We start from the raw sequence: 21,699 nt of genomic DNA, 5'->3' as shown, positions 1-21,699 counted from the left end.
GGCCCGGGTTTCTCGCCTGTAACGCTGGGACAGCCGTACTTAGCTCAGAGGACGCCGAGATAATTAAATGAGATAATGCAGGAGACTCATACCATGTACCTGGCTGAGGTGAATAGGGTGTGTGCTCCGTAAATAGTGAGGTTATCATCCGTCTGAAGAGTTTGACAGGCGATGGGGAGGTAAGAATTAATGAGATACATGCTGTGCTGGGAATATAGACCATTTGCTTTAGAAGCTGATTTTAGAGGATTTGTGCCGGCTGTTGACTGCCAGGTAGAATGGGCACCCATTCCTCACAAAATCCACCTTCTGATTCTTAGGATATTATAATGGTTTCAAAGAACCCTTCCAAGAATACCTCAAAGTATTGATAATTTAGTTAGGAAATAACCCCCACTGCCAGATAGAACAAAACAAAAACCAGTGCTGATGTTTGTAGGCACATCAGAGTCACCCAACAAAGGAAGGCAACATTTTGGTTTTTATCAAGAGAATTTAAGATTAGAAACTGTCACCTCATTACCGATCACCTCAGCAACTCCCAGGAGAATTTTTTCTTTACAGGAGACAAAACCCAGAACATTAAATGAGAGTGTTCATTCTCAGCCTTCAGCACATAGAAGCTGTTAAACTTCTAGAGCTAAAATTAATGACTTTACAAAGCAGTTGTTAAGGAAACAGTGAATCAGAAAACATTCGGCATATAGCAGATTCATAGATGTCATACTATTAAGGCCATCTGCACCTGGAAGAGCATTTATGGGTGAAGAAATGGAAATCTGGAAGATAAAGCAATGTGCCAGGCAGGCAGCTGATGGAACAGGAGCAGCTAACTTAAAAAGAGCACTTGGCTGCGCTCAGGGCTCCGATGGGTCCAAAGTAGCTCACCGCAAAACCTGATTGCCTCCAGGGAATTGGTGGTGCTTTTTCACCCCTGTGCAGATGGCCTGTTAAGACCCAGCCGGGAGACGTCAGAATGGAGATTCTAGTAATTTTGCTTCTCCTTTTAAAGAGTTTTTTTTTTTTTTATGAAAGAGAAAAACTAAGAAAACGTGGACTTGATAATTTCAGGACCTCTGTGGGTAGGTTTCCATCCATAGAGCATAAATATGAATTGGATGCATTCAATTAAGTATGAAGGTTGACTTTTATAAAAAGCATAAAAATGACTTATTTAAACAAATTAAAACTTGTCCTTCCAGGATGGTCCTCTTATGTAGTTATACACTTATTTCAATACACTAGTACTCGCATCACTTTTGGCGCTCCTCTTTGGAAAATGCCTCTAGGGTTCTTCATACCATCTTGGCAGGTTAGATAATTGTTCAGCAAATATTCACTCCATCTACTAATAACTCCATGTGAAGCACTTAAGGGTGTTGGGCTTGGCCATGGGACTTGTTTTGGGATGAAATGTGGGGAAGTAACAGTGTACCAATCCTAGCCCTTCAAGGTACCACATTTTCTTGTTCTTGGCAATAGCTGGCCTCTGACATGAGAAGATTATATGCCTGAGTAGCTACTACATTAGCATCTGGTGCTAGAATGAATTAACATATTGCAGAGCCACCCTAGACAACTCATGTAGCCTGAAGCTGAGCCACCCAACAGATATGCTGGGAGTGAGCATAAATACTGATTTTGCATGTCCCTGTCATTTGGGGATTCTATGTTACACAGCAACTGAAGGTCACATGCATGATTTTCATTTATCAATATTTTAGAAAAATTATTAAATTATTGGAAGTAAAATTTATGTTTTGGTTTAGTTGTATTGTTTTGGGTGAAAAATTGTGAGTAAAGTGGTAATATTATGTATATGCTCATATACTTGGTTTCTTGTAAACTTGAGGAATTTCAAAAATGTTTTAAGCATAGGTGTGAGAAAGTAGCTTTCCTAAGTGATTATTTGGCAGGGGACAACTTGAATTTGTTTATGTATGTCTAGGGATGTTTAACCAAAAAGCAGACATGGTATACAAATTCAGTATGTGTTTTCTTATATGTATTATTCCTATTTAGAAAACTTTTGAATATTTCCATATTTTCTTGGTTTTGCTGTGATTTTTGTTTTAATAGCCTCTGTCTGAAACTATTGTTCTTACATTTTTCTGAATGGTCTCTTTTCCCCTTGCACATTGAAAATGTCATCTGCATGTGTGAACATTTGCTATATTCTTTATCTGTTAAAGATTTTTGCTACTGTGCTTAAAGAAAGGGCATCCATTTGAGAGACATCTTTTGAAGATGAGCAAAATGTGAAACCAGCTTGATTTTAAAAGATCACGCACTAGAGAAGGAAAGCTGATGGGGAAGAATGTGGACAGTATGATAATCACTGGAATAATGAGAACATCTTTAGAGTGCTGGAGTGTGAAAGAAACTAGATAGACTAACGCCTTCATTCAGGAGATGAGGAAATGAAGTGTTTGCCCCAGCTTGGTAGGACTTGGCTCCCCGGTGTGGTGCTGGGAGGCTAAAACCAACATGGAAATTTCAGGACTTGATTTCATTTAGGAAGAGACATGTACCTAAACATCAGAGGCATTTCCTGCTGGCGTAATGGTTAATATTTATCTCCTATTACATAGGCTTCAATCTGAAGGAGGCTTCAGATTAAATTTCAAGGAAGAAACAAGATTAGTCCTGATAGGTATATAAATCCTCAAAGAATGTGCAACAACTCTATAAAACAGCCTAAAAATATTCTTTCTCACAGTGCCACTCTTTGTTTAAGCCCTATGATTTGTGCTCGGCAACATACTGCCTTAAGTTTTAGAATTATTTGATACAAGCATTTTTCTTTTTCTCTCCAAACAGATTCATTCACCAATTAGTTAATTCACTCAATACATTATTTTAAATGTTTAATATTGACCAGACGCTAGGCTAAGCATAAGGGAAGGTAGGCCCCATTGTCAGGGAACTCTCAGTCTGGTTGGAACACAGATGGATACGTCAGTAGTGTACTGTGATAAGGGCATATCAAAAGATTTGGTACACAGCCATGGGGACCAGGAGAGAGGAGGCCTTTCTCTGTATGGCCACCCCCAGAAATCCTTCATCACTCTGTCAATCAAGCAGCAGGATCCAAACATCCTAAGCAAAGAGGAATGCCTTTGGGGTTTCAGCAGTGGACTAAATACAGAGAACCAGGTTTGCCAGCAGGCAGGAGGAAAGGAGATGCTGTGGGGCTGGGAAGTACAGCAAATGTGTCTTATTAACAAGATTCTGTATGGACTTGCCTTGCTCCTTTCTTCCTTGTGGACCTTGGTCAAGATCTAAAGTACCAGGAGAGAGCATTGTCCTGACCAAGCTTAAGTCACGTCTGCTTATGCCTCTAGGGCTGGGGAAAAGATGGGTTCGGGGAAGATGAAATATGTTTTTCTCTGTTTTAGTAGAAATGAGACAGGTGCCTGGAATTACCTTCTCACTAAGATTAAACACAGTGAAGGAGAAGTTATTCCCCAAAAGGTAACTGAGCTCTGATTAGGAATGGAGAATGGAAGCCAGACAAATTTTTTAAATTATATGACTTGTGTAAGGGCATTCAGGCATGGGGAAGACTATGGGAAAGGGAAGTCCTTGGTAATGTCACAGAGCTGATGGATCAAGCCTCACCTGAAACCAACCATTTGGAACTTTCCAATTACATGAACGTGTAAGTCTTCCCTATGCACCCCCCCCCCACTGCCACTTTTTGCTTTAAGTTATCTGTTTGGTTATCTGTGATGTATAACAAAAATATTTCTAACTGATACACCCCCATAGTGCTCTTACACATTTGCTAAAATCATTTAATTTTTATTTCCTATGAAAATATTCATTTCTATTTATTTTTTCAGTCTCTGAGTGACATCAGTGCTGCTCATTTTTAGTTCCTATGAGATGAATGATCCAGCTCATAAATATCACACTTTCATTCTAAGTCATTTTTCTCAGAGAGGTGGTTTACTTTCACAATGATGTTTGACTGAATCCCTCCTTAGCACCCTAATTAAACAAAGGCAACATGACATGGGAAATCGTTTCTTCTTACAGCAGTTTTGAAATCAGTTTTTCAGCCATGCACCTGATTGTGCTAGAGATGCAAAGACCTACATGGGCATCAGTGTGTCCTCAGATCAGACAACTGCTCGGTGCCCACCAGGCCCACCTGCACAAGCGTTGTGCGGGTGCTGTGGGCACACAGAACTGCAGCAGACAGATCCAGGTCAGTTCCTGTCACTGTGGGAGACTAAAAAAGTAACCCAACTTTATAGAGTGTCACATTATCCTGGGACTTTAGAACCATTGGTTATTATTCACAAGAGATTCTACATGGCGATGTCCACTATAATTATTGCAATTTTTAAATGAGAAAACTAAGATTCAGAAATTTACCCTGAGTTGCCCACCTACTTAGTAATCAAATCTAAATTCCTAATTAACTCTGCTTCTTCCTTCTCATGTCCAAGGAACCCTTGCCATTTGCATTATTTAGATAAAATAATATTAGTGTTTTTAATAATATTTTAGTGATCATCATAATGCATTTGAAAAGAAAAGATTTCCCACAATGCAAATATTGACATCTTGGAATTTTATTTAGTTCTTTTTCCTCTGAGCTTTATCACATGCAGAGGAAGTAGAAGAGAACATGTGAGAAAGTAACATAACCCACAGCAATCTATCTGAACTGTTGGCTGTTACATAGCATGCTAACTAGTATGCCAACCTACGACTGTGATTGATGAAATTTTAAAGAACTACTTTCTACTGTGTGAGTCCCTGAATACCTTTTAACAATATTCATATTTAATTTAAAAAACTTTACATAGATGTCAGGTCAGAAAAGTGTTGATTTACTATTGGAACTGATAAAGACAAACATTCTAATAAATCTTAGAAAAATTATATTTCCTACCTGTTGGAATTAACAACTGTCTTGCACATCCTCTCCTAGGTAGAATCACACATGAAGCCTTATATCAAAGGGCTTAAAAATGAGCCACCATTTGCTCCTATTTTCATGAGTTAAACTAGGTCAGAAGACGTTTGGAGACCAAGGACTACCACTAATTAATCTTTCAAAACCCTAATATGAATAAGAGTAGGAATTCAAATGGGTCCTGAATTTCCCTCAGCAGGTATCGGGGCTTCCTCCTCTGATGAGTTCTGCTAGACGGGTTCAGGAAGCAAAAGTGCAGACAGATACAATCCCCTGCTCTCGTGGAGCTCACCTTTAGTGAGGGAGGCAGAAATTGGGCAAAATAAACATATAAATGTGTGTATGCATGATGTACATGCACATGTGTGATGCTTTGGAGAAAAATAAAACAAAGGAGAGGGTTGAGGTAGGTGGGCATTGTTGCAGTTTTACACAGAAATGTAAGGAAAGGCCTCACGAAGAACCTGACACTTGAGCAAAGGTCTGAAGTGAGAGAGAGCGCCACGAGGCTGAGCTGAGGGAGAAGGTAGCTGTCTTCAGGACCATTTATTAATGTTCTTATCCATCTCCTTCTGGCCACACAGTAGGTTTGCACTTCATATCTCCTTGAATATGAATTAAATGGCCAATGAAACGTAAGCAGTGCTGGCTGAAGGACTTCAGTAAGACCCAGAGCATGACTTGACATGCTTCTCTTCAGCCAGCACAGTTCCAGATGGAAGAAGTTCCGTTAGTTTGCACCTTGATCAGAATGACAAGGACCAGAACCAACAGCTGACCCATGAACTCTGTTGATTTCACCCTGAAATTTTGCAGTTGTTTGTTATTGCAACATTGCCTCTATTATCCTGACCAATCAGCTGTGTTCTGGAAGAGGTTAACAGCAAGTGCAAAGGCCCCTAGGTAGACATGTACCTGGCATGTTTGAGGAACAACATGGGGCAGTTGGAGGCAGTCTGTCTGGAGCAGATGGGGCAGGGAGTCCTGACATGACATTAGAAAGGGAGAGAGAGGTTGTATAGGGCCTTCAAAGCCATTGTGAAGACTTTGGATTTTAATCTGAGTGAAATGGGGAGCTAGAGAGTTTTGAGCAGAGGAATGATATGATTTGCATTATGCTTCAAAAGGATCACACCAGCTGCTCTTTTGAGAATACACTATAGGGACAAAGGTGGAATAAGGGGGTTGGGAAACCATTGCCATCATTTTATGTGTCCCTACACTGTGTCTCTAGTAGAACACAATGGTCTGGGAAGCAAGAGATGGAAGCAGGAATGGACCCACTTAATGTCATTTATGTTACCTGGGTAATGTGTGAGTCCAGTCCTCACAACCTGGGGCTGATCTGGAGTTCCTGATTCCCAGAGAGGGCCCTGCTAGGGGTCCAGCAAGAGTCCTGGGCACTGCAGGCTCCTGGTGATAGGACACCAGCAGGAAGGAAGAGTGATACCATCAACCTTAAACTCCAGTAGGAGGTGGGACTTCAGGCAAAAGGCAAAAAGATATTTGGCATGCAGTGGTACTAGGGGAATATCTTGGCTCTCCCTTGCTTAATTTTGGTGATAAACAGTGAAAAATCTGCACAGCAGCCATGCCCAGGTGACCAGGGTTGAACCAGGTCCCTCAGGGATAAGTGTCTAGTTCGCCCACCAGGCAAGCCACCTAAACCAGCAGAGGTGCTACAAGGGCCGGCTAGAGAGGGTGCTTAAGGAAGGTGACTATTAGGATCATCACAGCTCTGAACCAGCTGCAGGGGCTTCCGTTTGTCTCAGTAAGCTTCCTCTTGCAAATTTTCTCCAGGTAAACGGAGCAGCCCAGAATTTTGAAGCAGCCATCCCAAGAGGGTCCTGTGCAAAGTAAGTGGATCTGAGCAGTGCAAGGGATGGACTTCAGTGGATTTTGGGGTACAAATACCCTCTTCAAGCCCCAAACTTCAATTCTCCCAGCTGCCAGGAGTGTCTCCATTCCTGGGTTACACCAGGACACCTCCACAGGAATTGCCTTTAGTAGAAGGGAATTGCAGGTTCTAGTTTATGTTCCCTCACTGACTGGGTAATTTGAGTATAAATTTCTGCCTCAGTCTGAGACTTTCTGAAGAACATTCCTGGTTCACACTCTCTGTGGGGTTGGCTGAGGTCTCTGCTCTCCAGTCTTGCATCCCTCAGCCCAGTCCTGTTCCCCTTCCCTTCTGTGGTGGCCAGAATAATGGCCTCCCAGAGATGCCTACATCCTATTCCCTGGGACTCACGAATATGTTACTTTACGTGGCAAAAGGGACTTGGCGTTTGTGATTACGTTAAAGATCGGGAGATAGAGAAATTATTCCTGGTGGACCACATGTAATCACAGGGGTCCTTATAAAAGAGAATAAGGAGGTCAGAGAGGAGAGAAGATGCTATGCTGCTGGCTTTGAAGATGGAGGAAGGGGCGGCAACCCAAGGAATGCAAACCTACTTTTTAGTGATTCACATTCAGCCATTGTTTTCATTCATTCATTCACCCCTTGCTTTGTGCTAGATGCTGTTTTAGGCGCCTCAGTGAGCAAGGTAGTTCCTGCTCTCATAGAGCTCATATTCTCATGAGAGAAGACCAAAGATAAACACACAAACTAATAAGATAATTTAACCAGACATGAGTGCTAAAAAGAAGACGAAGCATAAAAACTTTAGCTAATGGGGTGAGGGAAAAGCTCTCTGGGGAGGTGATGTTTGGGCTTAGGCCTGGAATAAGAGTAAGAGGCAAAAATGTAAACATGGGGCAGATTAGCTAAAGGAATTTCCTGATATTAGAGGGCCAAGAAGAACCACTTTTTAAATTTTAAGTATTTGGGCTCATTTTCTTGGCATAGTCTATAGTGTAAAAATATAAAGTCTTTCATACTTCTGATCTTCTGCCACCTCCATGATTAATGCACAGTAGATGTAGAATATGTTGTGGTTAGATCAAATCTGATGTGAATCCAGAATATACCCTACAAAACACATTGCTTTAAAAGATTTTTTTATATCAGCTACTTTTCTGCTTTTCTCAAATAGCAGCAAAATAATAAAAAAATTAAGTCTTTGAGACTTCTGATTAATGTTTTTCTATAACCAATTTTAATATAAAAGCCTTCATTTAGCTAGGTACATTTTTAAAAAGGTAAATCTACATAAAATGTGATTCTTGGGAAAATTAGGCCTACACACATCATGAGATTTTTAATTAAAGAATATTTGAAGTGTTAAGTTCTTAGCCAGTCACTGTACCTCATAGACTGAAACTGAGCAAAACCTAAAATGTTTTTCAATTTAAAAAAAGGAAATTTACTAGTTGGTTTAAAGAGAAATATGCATGCACAATTTGGGATTTTTGGTAAGTTGTAAATATTTTATTCCTATATTGGAATCAATCTAAGCATTTTTCAGTATTTTCTAATTATAAGATAGAATGATGAGACCTTGCTATTGTTAGTGATTATAGCAATATTTATTGTTGTGCATGCCAGACAGTATACAAGGTGATTTATATGCATGATTTCATGTAATTGTCACAAGACCCTGCATGAATTGGCACAGGGTACTATTAATAATTCCTATTTTATATTTGAGAAAATAAGTACAGTCACACAGTGGGAAATGGTGGAACCAGGAATTGAACCTGAGCAATTTGACTTCAGAGTCAATTTAATGGTTGAGATTATGACAATGATTTTCTAAATATTTTTTACTATTTTATTTATTAGTCTTCATAATATTGTCATGATTACATCCTTACTTTCACAGTAATTGAAATTTATTTTATCCTTAATAGTTTTTTTAAAAAATAATTGTAACTTGGGAAATTCGGCATAGTTAATCAAAATATTTTTTTTGTAAAATGAAACTTTATTCTAAAATGTATCCAAAATTGTAAAACACAAGAACCACTGAAACAGGTATATGTATATGTATAGAGAATGGTGAAACAGAAATAATAGAAATTTAGTCTTTTAAAGAAGTCTTCACCAATAAAACCCAACTTAAGAATTTTCTGTTTCAAAACAATTTAAACTATATACATTGACTCTAGTGCAATTCCAAACAGTCAAAGTAAAATACAAAACTGTACAATTTGAATTCAAGTACAAAACCACATATATATGTACATTTGATGAATCTATGCAGATATATAGAGTGCATCAGATTAATTGTAGTTCAGTTCAGGAGAGATGGCATAACCACGTAATGGAAATGTCCGTAAGAAATCATAGAAAAATGAACAAAGATTTTCTAAAATTACTGTCAAAAGGCTTATTTCCAAAATCTCCTAGATGATCTGGCAACCTCCTTCTCATCCTCTTTCACTGTCCCAAAATTAATCAGGTTCTGCCCAGTCTGCTGATAACCACTGCCTTGTCAACCACTGGCTTATTAGACTTTGGGCATTTTAATTAAGATCTTTTCACTAAATCTGCTTTCCTGTGACATCTGTTTCCATCAGTGTATCTTCTAAATTCATATCCTAAACATTTCAGGTATTCAAATCTGATTGCTACATCAGTGAATTATTATGGCAGCTATCTCCCTTCAAGTGGACATTTAGAATTCTCTTCCAAACAATGAAAAAGAATACCAGGCAATCTCCCCAGGAACAAGATGACTTCATAAAAAATATTCTTATGCTTTAAGACTTCAGTTCTTGAAATATTATTAGCAACTCACCAGGTCAGCGTTTTAGAGCTAAGACAGAATGAAAATTCAGGATGTAGTCAAAGGATCAACAGTTAGTCCCATAGAGACATAGTCCTATATTCTTATTCTTGTTAAATATATGTTAGGTAGGGGCTCTCTGTAATCACGTCACTTCTTACTCTTATCATCTCTTAGTAGCTTCTTTCTTTAGGAACCTAGAGTTATCTGAGAAGACTGATAGTATTAGCCTATTTCCCTGGCATTTCCGATAAGAACTGACTATTAACATAGGAAAGCAAACTCAAAAATAGTGGTAGATTTTTCAGAAAAATCAAGTCTCCATACTTGCTCTCATCAGCAGAAAAAAAAAAGACAATTTTTTAAGATTCTTACATCACTACAATTTCTAGCTATTCATAAGACCTCATTTTCACATAACAGTATTAGATATAGCATTATTATTAGAATGATCAAAATGCAATAGCATTCAGAAGAGATATTATCATTGTTACTTCCTTGAGAAGTTCATGGTGCTGGAGCTTTTCATATCAATGTTCTTATTTTTAACAAACTGAGGCTCAGAGAGAACAAATAACCTGCTCAGAGTCGTGTAGTGACAGCAAGATTATAATCCACATTTTTTTCTCCCAGTGCTGTGGTCTGTTACTCTGTGACACTACTTATATTGCTTCAAATAAGAGGCATTGTATTTCTTAATGTTTTAAATAATCAAAATATATCTTAATAAGCAAAGGTAATAAAACTTTGAGAGTCAGTAGCTGAGATTTTGGGTTATTTTTTTTCTTTACTAGAGGTCACACCTATCCCTTATTAGGAATATAGCTCCATCTTCTTGTTTGGGGTGAGTCAAATTTTATGTTTTGTTTCACTTAAACATAAAACCTGAAGCCATAACACTCCTAGAAGAAAACAGAAAAAGCTCCTTGACAGTGATCGTGGCAATGATTTTTGGTCATGATGCCAAAAGCACAGGCAAAAGCAAGATAATTAGGTGGGATTATATCAAACTAAAAAGGTTCTACACCAAAAGGAAACAATCAACAAAATGAAAAGCAACGTATGAAATGGGAGAAAATATTTTCAAACCATGTATTTCATAAGGGATTAATATCCAAAATATAAAAGGAACTCCCACAGCTCAAGAGCAATAAATTTGATAACCTGATTTAAAAAATGGGTGAAGGACCTGAATAACTATATTTCCAAAGAAGATACACAAATAGCCAACAGGTATATGGAAAGGTGCTCAACATCACTAATCATCAGGGAAATGTAAGTCAAAACTATAATCAGATATCACCTCACACCTGTTAGGATGTCTTATTAAAAAAGCAAAAGATAACAAGTGTTGATAAGCTTGTAGAGAAAAGGGAACTCTTGTATACTGTTGGTGAGAATGTAAATTGGTACAGCTGTTATGGAAAATAGTATTTTCCAAAAAATTAAAAATAGAACTACCATGTGGTCCATTGGTATCCTACTTTTGGGTATTTATCCAAAGGAATTGAATCAGGATCTCAAAGAGATATGTATACTCCCATGTTCACTGCAGCATTATTCACAATAGTCAAGATGTGGATGATACGGAAGCAAAGTAAATGTCCATCCAAGGATGAATAAAGAAAATGTGATATATACACACAATGGAACATCGTTCAGTCATAAAAAATAAGAAAATCCTGCTATTTGCAATAACATGGATGACCTGGAGGACATTATGCTTAGTGAAACAGGCAGGTTACAGAAATACAAGTACTGTATAGTTTTACTTTGTGTGGAATCTAAAATTATTAAAGTGATAGAAACAGTAAAATGATAATTGCCTAGGTTCAGGGAAAAGGGGGATGGGGAGATGGTATTCAAAGGGTAGAAAATAATTTCAGTTATGTAAGATAAGTAAGTTCTGGAGATCTAATATATAGCATAATGCCTACAGTTAACAACAATACTACATACTTTAGAGGGCACATCTTATGTTAGGTGTTCTTAACACATATATGCACACATGAGTAATAATAATAAAGAGGGTGGGAAGAAACTTTGTAAAGTGATGGTATGTCTATGGCCTGGATAATATTGATGGTTTCATCAGTATATACTTATCTCCAAACTCAGTGAGTTGTATATAATAAATATGCACAGCTTTTTCCATGTCAGTCATACAATAAAATGGTTTAAGAGAAGTAAAAAATAGAACCTATAACATTTTTAAGAATTTTGCTAATATCATACTCATCAAAAGCTATGAGCTTTTTCTCTAAGATCAGGAAGAAGACAATGATGCCCACTCTCACCAGTTTTATTCAACATAGTACTGGAGGTCCTCACCACAGCAATCAGACAACACAAGGAGATAAAAGGCATCCAGACCGTTAAGAAGAAGAAAAACTGTCACTATTTGCAGATGACATGATATTATACAATAAAACCCTAAAGACTCCACCAAAAACCTATTAGAACTAATAGCTGGACTCAGCAAGTTGCAGGAGACAAAATTAATATACAGAAATCTGTTATATCTCTATGTACTAACAATGAACTAGCAGAAAGCGAAATCAGGGAAAGAATTCCATTTACAATTGCATCAAAAAGAATAAAATACCTAGGAATAAATCTAAACAAGGAAGTGAAAGTCCTATACTCTGAAAACTATAAGACACGCATGAAAGAACTTAAAAAACACACAAATAATTGAAAATCTATCTCAGGCTCATGGACAGGAATAAATAATATTGTCCAAATGGCTATCCTGCCAAAGCAGTTTACATGTTCAATACAATCCCTATCAAATTCCAACAGTGTTTTTCAATGTACTAGAACAAACAATTCTAAAATTCATATGGAACCACAAAACCCCCTAATAGCCAAAGCAATCCTGACAAAACAAAACAAAGCCTGGGGTATTATGGACCCTGACTTCAAGCTACACTATAAAGCAACAATAATTAAAGGAATATGGTTCTGGCACTAGAACAGACCCACAGATCAATGAAACAGAATAGAGAGCCCAGATATAAACCCAGCCATAAGATTGATTAATATACAATAAAGGAGCCATGAATATACAATGGAGAAAAGACAGGCTCTTCAATAATTGATGTTGGGAAAACTGGACAGCTACATGTAAGAGAATGAAACTGGATTACTGTCTAACCCCATACACAAAAGTGAACTCAAAATGGATCAAAGACCTGAATATAAGACAGGAAACCATAAAACTCATAGAAGAAAACATAGGCAAAAGTCTCTTGAATGTGAGTATCAGCAATTTTTTCCCAGACACATCTCCTTGAGAAAGAGAAATAAAATTAAAAGTGAACAAATGGGGCTACATAAAACTAAAAAGCTTTTGTACAGCAAAAAACACCATCAGCAGAACAAAAAGGCAACCTACAGTGTGGGGGAATATATTCATAAGTGATTTATCTGACAAAGGCTTAACATCCAAAATATATAAAGAACTCTATGCCTCAACACCAAAAAAACAAATAACCCAATTTAAAAATGGGTAGAGGAACTGAACAGAGTTTTTTCCAAAGAAGAAATAAAGATGGTCAACAGGCACATGAAAAGATGCTCCACATTGCTAATCATCAGGGAAATGCAAATCAAAACCACAATGAGATATCACTTTACACCAGTCAGAGTGGCCACTATCCAAAAGACAAGAAATACCAAGTGTTGGGGAGGATGTGGAGAAATAGGAACCCTCCTATGCTGTTGGTGGGAATGTAAATTGGTGCAGCCACTGTGGAAAGCAGTACAGAGGTTCTTCAAAAAACTAAAGATAGAAATACCATGTGACTCTATAATTCCACTTCTAAGAAGTGGTGGTACATACACATGGAATAGTATTCAGTCATGGAAAAGGAAATCCTGCCATTCATGCTGATCGTCCATTGGGAATATACTACCGTAGAGATTTCTGGAGTCCGTTAGGTTTCTACTCTCCTTTCAGGCTCACAGAGAGGGAACTTACACTCCAGAGAGGAGTGTGCACACACACTCATTCGGTGGCCCAGCAGCCATGTCAGCCAACCTGGTCAGAGGTACAGTCAGCATGCACTCCTCTACACCATCAGCCCCTCACCCTTTAATCGGGGCCTTTCAGGGAACATGTGAGTCATCTGGGCCACAGCATCCAATTGTCCCATTTTGATCAGCATACTCACTAGTTAATTTCATTTGCCTACCTCCTTCATAGGAGTCTTATCTCAGGGATATTAATACTCAGGTTTTAGAAATATGTTGGACCATGACTTAATTATTTTCCTTAAGAACATGCTTACTCTTTTAACTTTTGCAAGCCATACAATTAATTAGTTGTAACTGGGTGTGAGTGCCTCACCACCATCAGTGTTCCTCTCCCCCCACATCAGATGTTTAAGTAACTGAATGCCTGTTTGGATGAAAGACACTGCACTGGCATGTGGTGATGTGTTAGGGTCAGAGGAAAAATTCATAGATGAAATGAGCATACATCTAAAATAGATTTACTTATGCTTACAGATTTTTATAAATCTTAGAAGCCCAGGTACATTTACTATAAGTCATACTTAGGAACGGCTGATTCAAGGGCTAGGTGTGGCTTGTTATAAAACAATCAGGTTGTACTTCATTCACGTAAAGGACCATGGTGCAAGATGAATGGGCGTGCACTCTCCCTCCCCCCGTCCACCCCGCTGTTTCAAAACACTGGGATTTATTTGACTAGAAATGTTACTACATTCTAATGTTCATTAAGGCTAATATATGAAATATTATTAGACATTTGTCTCAGTGTTACAACATGCTACATAGCATCAAAAACAAAGTGAACTCAGGATCTTGAAGAATCACATGCCTCCCTAATATGATCTCCCTAATATTTATCAGTAGAAACCAGTAATTATGTTTGATAAAAACAACAACAACAACCAACAATCAGCTTGTTGTAGCTCTTATTTTGTATCAATTACAGGACATTTTCCTTCTTCCCTTAAAAACTGCTAAAACCCAGATAGACAAGTATAAGTAAAAAACAAAAAACAAACAGTAAAAAAACCCAAGCCCCAAAACAAAACCAAGTTGACACAACACAAACTATAAATTACTAAAATTATCTTAATAAAGAATTAGAAGTTGGGAGCAAAATTTACAATAGCTAAGTTTCATGGGTATGCATGGGAACTAAAAAGAGGCTGGGGGTTAGTGCCAGGGAGGAGTGGTGTTTCATTTTAAGTAGCTGCTAATTGTGCTAAACCATTCAAAGAATAATCTGCTGCTGATTCAGTGGTAAGTGTTTACTAACATTTGCTTCTGTAATAAGTCTCCAAGTACCAAAGGGGAGGGATACAAATAGGGGCAGGTTGAGAAAGATAACTATCAACTGGGTTGTATGGTCTGTAGAGATGAGGCATAGGGTCAGCCTCAAAGCAACCCATCTTGAGAGACTGCTTAATGCAGAAATGATATCTTAAATCAAAATGCAATGATTCATTATGGGAAAGATGATGGTCATGTGGAGATGCCATTACCACTTTCCATAGTAGTTTAAGATCTGTATTGACTTGGCTTTCAGTCAACCATGTTTTCCTGGAGTTTTTTTTTTTTTTTGTCTTAATAATGATCCAGAAAAGATCAGACTCTGTCCTTCCCAGTGCCGAAGTTACTCCTTGAGGAATAAAAGTGGGTGTTTCAAGAGCCACATTAATCCTTTAAAGATTATAGCTACGAAGGTGCATTAACTTTTCAGTAATTCCAAACAGTACCTTAACAAGGACTAACTGTAGGTATAGAGATAACTACTCACAAGTGACAGAGCATTTAATGCAATTCTACTTGCAAAAATTATGTGAATTTCTTATTAAGCAAGTTAGACTTCAGTTGATCAGATAATGCATGATTGGATAAGTAACATCTTCACTGAACCTGTAAGACTGTTTTCTTAATAAAGAATTAGAAGTTGAAAGTAAAATTTACAATAGCTACAAGTTTCATGAGTGTGCATGGGAACTAACAAGAGGTTGGGGGTTAGTGCCAGGGGAGTGGTGGTTCATTTTAAATAGCTTAAATGAGTACAAAACTGGCATTTATGAGGTCTTAATTAACACTATAGGCTTTACATTTTAGATCTTTTGTGGTGGTCTTGATTCTGTTTGCAAAAGTAAGGTACGTGATTTCAACTGTTTTCAGATACAAATGCCAATAATTAAAACACTTCAAATTTGTTATGTAATCATAAGAAAATGACTTTTCTTATGCACTCTTCTACTGTGAGAGGAAAATAGGTTTCTTTTTTGGATCCCTTTTTGAAGTTTCCACCCCCCTACCCCCACCTTGAAATACGAGTCCTTGGGACACAGGCAGAGTGTCAGACTTTTGGGTGCAGGGAAAGGAGCGTAGTGCTCAGGTCAGGTAAGCCGGTGGAATTCTTTCAAAGGAAGATGGAGGAGTCAACCCTGCAAATGAATTTCCCAGTCCTTCGCAGTAGGACTCTCCCTCTGGCCTCATCTCTTCTGGAATGTAAAGGTCAAAGGCAACTTCACACAGCCAGCTTCTCATCTCAGTGCACAGGCTAAATAGCTCAGGATAATAAAGATTGCCTAATGTGAAACTCACCTTATAATTTTGTGTTTGCATTCCAGAATTGTGCAGACTATATTTTCCAGTTGAAACAATTCTACATTAAACATCCTTAGAAACCAATTCTTTTCCATCGCTGACTGATTTGTCTTTTTAATTAAGAGTCTGAAATTTTTTCCCATGAACTCTTTTAACATAATCGCTGAAAATAAAATTAGTAGCCAAATAAATAAGGAAGGAATATCTTGAACTGTAAGACATTTTGAATATTTAAGTTGATTTTTATCTTTTAAACAAATGGTAAAATATAAATTCAATGTATGAACTAAAAAAGCATTAACTCTATAAAGACTTTGAAAGTTGAAATGTTTTAGTAAACCAGCTTGCACACATATACCTCTCCAAGGCTAAAAGTACTTAACTATTTTTACAACTCTCTTTTGGTTAAGTTCCTAATTTTCCAATTCTACATATCTTTTGTGTATAGGTTTTTATGCCAGAACAGATTTGAAGTAATTTAATTATTGTCATTTGTATCTGAAAACAGTTGAAATTATGTACCTCTTTTTTGGCAAGCAGAATCAAGATCACCACAAAAGGGATCTAAAATGTAAAGCCTATAGTATACATTTTTACCTTCAGCAGGAAGAAATCCCCCAAAGTAGGTTAGGAATTAACTGTATGCCTTTAATTTCTGAACTGTAGTTTATGTGACAATTTAGTGGTTAATCATTAATCCTCGTAAATGCCAATTTTTGTCCTGATCAGGACCAAACTTTAGAACACCTACTTGTGCAATTCAAGTGGGAAAAAGAATCTGACTTAATCATTTGTCTGCTCCAAAACATCTCTTACGTTGGGTAAACTTACACATTTCCAGTGCAGCTTTAATGCACATGTGGGATGAACAGAATCTCATTTTTGTAGATCCAACACAAATACTCAAATCATGGTAAACATGAGGAGAGGCAATACTGTCAAGTAAGCCAGAAAGGTATTTTATTTTAGATTTCATATGAACATCTAAGTTTTCTTGGACATACACTTTTCCAATCTGTATATCATTGTTTTCTAAAGTGCCTATGGACAGAGCATAACAACAAAATTTCTAATTTCTTGAAGTAGAAAATGTTGCTATTATATTCATTTTTGCAAATACACAGTTCAGTTAACTCTTACACAGGAACATTATGCAAATCTTTCTAGAACTTGTGATACCTTCCTAAACAAGGTTTTAAATCATCTGGGAAGTGAAGTCACCAGAGACAGCTTCTATGCACTCTGGACTGACTCCTCTCAGAGATGATTTAAGAGGTTTGTTTTAGAGACACTCAGGGCATACACGTTCTGCAGGGATCTGGGGCTTGAATGCTTTACATTCTAAATTGAGCTTCCCTGGACCATGCAATTTTGTACCAGGAAATCTTACAGGATGACTGTTCTTGAGAAGAGCATGAGATTATTGTGCTGCGTATATCAGGTGGCATTTTTACTAAAAGGATTGAATTTTAAATTCTGATGACTCAACATTGAGGACCTGGTTATGCTCTAATTTTGTGGAGATTATTTTCTCAGAAATATTGGCAGTAGATTTACTAATCCACCTGTGGTGCAAATTAGATATGGCTCCTATGTTGGTTTTCATTTGGTTATTTATTTGGCCCAGTGTATTTCTTACTGGTAACTGCTACACTGCACATTTCAATTTCGAATCTGGGTATTAGTTTGAGAACTTTATGGTAAGATGGACCCTCTGCAATTGCTAGTACTTCTATTTTCACCTAATACTTTCATATGGAGCTAATATTTTTTAAAGTGTTAATTGCATTTATTTTCAGTGGATATAAGTTTAGCTGAGAGTTTTTCATTGAATCAAAAAGTATGCCTAGGTAAATACTTCTTAAATAAAGATGAAGTAAATATGTGAAAATTTGGCTAGTAACTGCTTGTTTAATAGCATGTTAAGTTCTCAAAATTATAACCACTTTCAGTGACTAATGTGTTCCAATGAAACAATTTTGAGACCATTACATATATGTAGTATCTCTTCAGTCATAAGTGAATAATGACTAACTGGATGACAAAACACTGAACACCATAAAAGACTATATAGAGAATACATCTGACTTTCCAATTCTTAAACCAATTTTTTTTCTGAAACAAGTTTTACATAAATAAGCAACACTGAATTCTTTTATACAACCTATACTAATTCATAGAGTATATGCAAGAAAAATTAGATTGTGAGCACATTTAAAAGGAAATTTTGTTACATGACTAGATAGAGTCTATTACCGTTAAGAATTATGTGCTGTAAGATGCAAAGACACAATCTTGTGAGAAAAATTCAAGATCCCTGTACACTGAGAAAGGCAGCTATAGCCAAACAGAGCCCAACATATACTTCAAGGGAAACTTCTGCAGCTGAATGAGATAGCTAAATATTTATATGTATAATGTCTGCTGGCTTTCAGTCTTTGTAAAAAGTAACATCATGTTTCTCATCATTTTGTATAGAAAATAAAACTTCCGGAATTTCTTTCATTTAATATTTATGCCTCCTTTGAGGTAAAGAGTTTCTTTACTTTTAAGAATACATTCAGGTTGGGGAGAGAAGAAATTGGAGGAAGGTGGTCAAAAGGTGCAAACCTCCAGTTGTAAGATAAATAAGTACTAGGGATGTAATGTACAAATTTTGACTATAGCTAGCACTGCTATATAATATGTAGGAGAGTGGTTAAGTGAGTAAATCCCAAGAGTCCTCACCAGAAATTTTCCTCCTTTTCTTTTTATTGGATCTATATAAGATACATGTTAGCTGAACCTACTGTGGTAATCATTTCACAATTTATGTAAATCAAACCATCACGCTGCACTTCTTAAACTTATACACTGAAACATGTCAATCATTTCTCAATAAAATTGGAAAAAAGACCCTAACATCTACAATATAGACATTTGGAGATGACTGTGAAAATATGAATGTGGGCTGATTGTTTAGATATTAGGGAATTTTTAACTGTAGTGATAACAGAATTGTTATACTGCAGAAGTCAGCAATCTATAGCTTGTGGTCCAAATACATACTTTTGTAAACAAAGTGTTATTGAAACCTAAAAAGAAAACATGTTGAATGATGAGAACATTTGGTCACTCATATTGTTTGGGGTTTTGTAATGCAGATCGTTTGACTCTTTTCCTTTCATTTTAGACTCTTTCACCAAGAGAAGTGGAGGGGGGACTGATTTAATTCTGCTGGCTTTTATTTATTGATGCTACACTTGCCCTGTATTAACATAATGTTACTATCACTAATAAGCAAATTTGCACAATTAGAAGTAGTTCCAGGCAAGTTCTTATGAATTCTATCTGTTTTAAATCCAGGGACCCTTCAGTTTCCTTGCTACCTAGCCTCCATCTCCTGGAAACCCAGATATCTTGTTAACTTTCCTGACAAGTTACTTGAGATAAGCTTTGGCTTAATAAAATGTCTGGCCATTTGGATTCATAACATTTTCTTTTCTAATCACTGTATATACAAATGTGCTGCATCACTGAACGAGAAGACCCCATTTAGGAATATTAATACTTAAATACTCCCAAATACTGTGGAACGAATATTTAAGAATATATTTAAAAATAATTTGTATATATAATTGGTATCTAGGATGAATTCTTAATTTCAATTATAGGCCTTACTCCTCCTATATTCTCATTTCTCTATAGAGTAGTGTGAAGAATCGACTTTCAGAATCTTTATTTGGGCCGATGTTGAAGTGAGGCAACCATCTGTACAACTCATCAGAAAGATGAATGCACTTGAGGAGAACAGTTTTGCATGGACTATCTGCATAATTGCTTCAGATTTTCACATTATGTGTAACTTTATCTGGAATAAAATACCCAACTCCTATCCATTAACAGATACCTATTTGCTAATAATATTCATTATTTTTTGGTATTCAAAGTTTACTTATATGACCTCCAGAGCCAGCTTTTATTAAATGCATGTAGATTCTTATTCTTTGATTATTAGAGATCCCCGGTTTCTATATAAGGCATAATGTCTAATTTAATTATATACACAGATGTCCATATTAGTTACATTTTGATTAATCATTCAGAAAAATTCATGCGAGCTTCATATGAACAATTTCCTTTACTTTTCCCGAAAGTAATACAGCAGAGGCTGGAAATGAAAAGGTTTTAACTGTAAATGAAAAGTTGTATTTTTAAAATTAAATGTGAAAACATGTGCCAAATAAGGGACATTTATGTACAGCTTTATGGCAACTTTTCCCATTACATGAATAGCTCAAGTATTTGTACAAAAACATCAAGTGATAAATTCATTTGAGGATAAATGTAATAATGGGTATGTGTATATGTGCATGCACATGCATGCGCACACACACACACACACACACACACACACACAGATTTACAAAATGTGTCAGGTAGCTAGTGACCATGACTGAATTAAGAATAGTAGATAGTAAGGTCATCCCAGATTCCAATTGTATTTATACATAAGCTGTGCATTTATAAAAACCTTACAAATATTCTATTTTACCAGGATGACATAATAGGTATAACAATTTAGGACATATAATAAGAAATTCTTAAAATCACAATTAGATAAGCAGTTCAATAAGATGATGGATATCATGAATAAAGAAATTAATAAAGACTTTTTCCATTTTTTACATGTCCTGTATTCACTCTAACATAGTTTGTTAAGTTTTTAAATTGTCTTAATGCAAGGAAAGCAAAACATTGTGAAATAAGATCTGATAGAAAGCCATACACGCATTGTAAATATCAGTAGATTATATCAAGAATATTTCTAAGGTGTTACTAAATTTAAAGGGGATTGTTTTCAAATTATGTAAACTGAGCAGATGACTCGAATTCTTGTTTCCCAAGAAGGCAATGGCTAATTACATCTTAATGAGCAATGTAGTGGACATGATGGAAATGTAGTGGACAACATGTTTTATTGTGTTCTGAGAACATTGTGAGGAATCAAAATTTCACTTTTCTTGGAGATACACTAAGGTCATTTGGTGCAAAAGAGAAAGTGGGATAAAGTTTTACTTAACAGTAAAAGTAAAAGTCTTCTATATAATTTTTTTCTAGAAATACTAATATTCTCCTTTCTCATGTTAATTACATTCATTTAAAAAATGAAATGGTAAATATTTTTAGGAACACATTGTAACATTTCAATGATTGGGATAATCAAAATGAGTCAAATTTATCCTGAGGGTTGTAAATCTGCAAAGGGGAAGAGACAAACTGCAATTCTGTACATGAAAATACTTGGTCCCACTTAAAAATATACAGTGTCTACAGCCAGTATTTCCTGTTGAAGGACATAGACATCAGAAATATTCACATGAAATTACTCACAAAAATTATTTTTCTTCTGTTTAGGAAGACCAACTATACTAAGTTAACAGGGAGACTTAACAGAGGAAATTCTCCTTAGGAGACTTATTCAGCTGAGAATTTCTCTTAAGAATATAGTTT

At 36.5% G+C, this 21,699-nt stretch overlaps 1 long non-coding RNA gene across 1 annotated transcript; it reads left to right on the top strand.

Annotated features, from left to right (window-relative positions):
* Positions 1-61: 61 nt before the first annotated feature.
* Positions 62-20,956, top strand: LOC140848962 (uncharacterized). Its single transcript, XR_012130314.1, has 3 exons — positions 62-179; positions 6,731-6,786; positions 19,894-20,956. It is a non-coding gene; the product is annotated as an uncharacterized lncRNA (long non-coding RNA).
* Positions 20,957-21,699: the final 743 nt, after the last annotated feature.

Source organism: Manis javanica, chromosome 1, assembly GCF_040802235.1.
Source record: "Manis javanica isolate MJ-LG chromosome 1, MJ_LKY, whole genome shotgun sequence".
NCBI lineage: Eukaryota > Metazoa > Chordata > Mammalia > Pholidota > Manidae > Manis > Manis javanica.
The sequence above is the reverse complement of the archived record's forward strand: the minus strand, read 5'-3'. Positions and strand labels throughout refer to the sequence as shown.